This window comes from Phoenix dactylifera, chromosome 2, assembly GCF_009389715.1.
Source record: "Phoenix dactylifera cultivar Barhee BC4 chromosome 2, palm_55x_up_171113_PBpolish2nd_filt_p, whole genome shotgun sequence".
Taxonomy (NCBI): domain Eukaryota; kingdom Viridiplantae; phylum Streptophyta; class Magnoliopsida; order Arecales; family Arecaceae; genus Phoenix; species Phoenix dactylifera.
Window position 1 is genome coordinate 26,838,858 of NC_052393.1, and position 2,101 is coordinate 26,840,958.

Sequence of the window (2,101 nt, forward strand, 5' to 3'; positions counted from 1 at the left end):
CTCCTTGTATTCTCTTGTAATTATCGATAACATCTTCAAATGCAAAGGGCTTTAACTTGGTATCAAGTCAATGTAATGGTACTGCCTATTCGATCTATGGCAGTCATGGTTGTGGGCTTTTCGAGAGTTCTGAAGCTTGTAAGAGATCAGAGTGTTTCATCTTTTGGGTGTGTCTAATATTGGGTATCTTCAACTTGCCATTGTGTCTTACCTCTCTTATTTATGCGCGAATTGTCCCACCTTTTTTCTTGTTGCTCCTTTCACTGCATCAGACTCTCTCATAGCTGAGGATTTTTCTTGTTTCTCCTTTCAGTGCATCAGGCTCTCTCATACCTTGAGGGGCCGTTGGATCAATGCAAGAGAAACCTAGAGCATCTTCATGAGGGGCTTAAGTAATTGCCTTGAGAATGAAGTGAGGACCCAAGGGGCGGAAACAGTAAGCTGCCTTTCCGGCTTGTGCCAGCTTTTAAAACGACATTGCTACCAGCTAATGAGTGAACATGTCATATGAAACCAGTGATAGGCTACTCCAATCATTTCTGTTCCCTTGCCGCCAAGTACCCTTTATCATTGCGACTCTTTCTGATCGTTTCCCAAATGGTACAAAGAGATCAATGGTGAATACCCAATGGTAAATATTGACTGGTAAAGGAAATTGTCCGAACTGCTGAAGTCTTCTCTTGTTGGTTGTGCTAGAGATCTGGCTCAAATTCTACTTTCATTGAGGTTTGAGGGCTATTTGGGGGATGACTTGTTCCCCTCATTATGTAAGTCTATGCTTGTGGATCGCTTTCGTAGAGCAACTCTGATGGGAGAGTCAAAACACCTTCCATCGTTGTGCCACAATCCTATAGCAGTCACTCTAATGGTTTGTTTGGTTTGCAGGAAGCATTTTTCTTCCTACGAATATGATTCCTGGAAAGTAGATTCTTAAGAAGAGAATGCTTAGGAAAGTACTTATGGCATATTTGGTTGACCATAGAAAAGTGACAGATTTCCAAAGTGCTTATGTTTGGTTGACCATCCACTATCGTGAGAAAGTTATGCATAATTTTTATTGTACCCTTAATAAAAATTAGGTCTTTAATGCATCTTTAATGCTTCTTTAATGCTGAAGGATCTTTTTGGAAAAAAATAAAAATGGAGTAATTCCCACCTCATGGAAAAATAACTTTTCCATGTTTCTCATGGGAAAGACTTTCCTATGAAATGTGGAAATCATATTCTCATGAGAATATAACTTTCCCATCTCTCTCTTTTGAAAACTCCAACCAAACAAAAGGCATCTCATTACTTTTCCATTAACTACACTTTTTCTTTTTTTTTTCCGCGAACCAAACGAGCCCTAAAAGTTTTGGACGCCCTGTATGCAATAGAAAACATGCATTTGGATATTTAGTTGTTATTTAGCTGTTGCTACACCGACTACTACATGGGGCTAATTATGAATGCACAATAGGATCTTAATGCTGGTTGATGATTTTTGGCAAGGAGGGGTAGAGATGGCTCACCAACTCTTATTGGGGTGAGGGCAACGATGATGACGACAATACCATAACGGGAATATTAATATTGGTTGATAATTTTTTGATGGTTCGAGAGGGAGAGATAGAGATCTTTGTTTGGAATTGCTGTTGGTAGTTAGTAGTATAACTTTTTGTTTATAGAGCTTTTAATAAAATGTTGTTTGCTGTTTGGTAATTATATTTTTAAAGTACCGTGGAGCTTATAAATCTATTTGGTAATTAAACTGAAAAAAAAACTTATAGTACGACAAAATAAAATAAAATAAAATAATGTAATATGGTATAATATAATATAATAATACATTATTATATAATAAAATATTATTGCAAAGTATAATATTGTTATAATATAATATTATATAATACATGCAATATAATACTATACTATATTATAATTACATGATTATAATATTATATTATATTTAAAATAAAAATATTATAGATATATTATTATAATCTATATTATAAGTAATATTACATTTGATAATATGATATTATATAATCTATACCGTGTTTTTTTTTTTTATTACCAAAATATAATCTATACCAAAATATGTGGGTATTTTGGCGCCTGA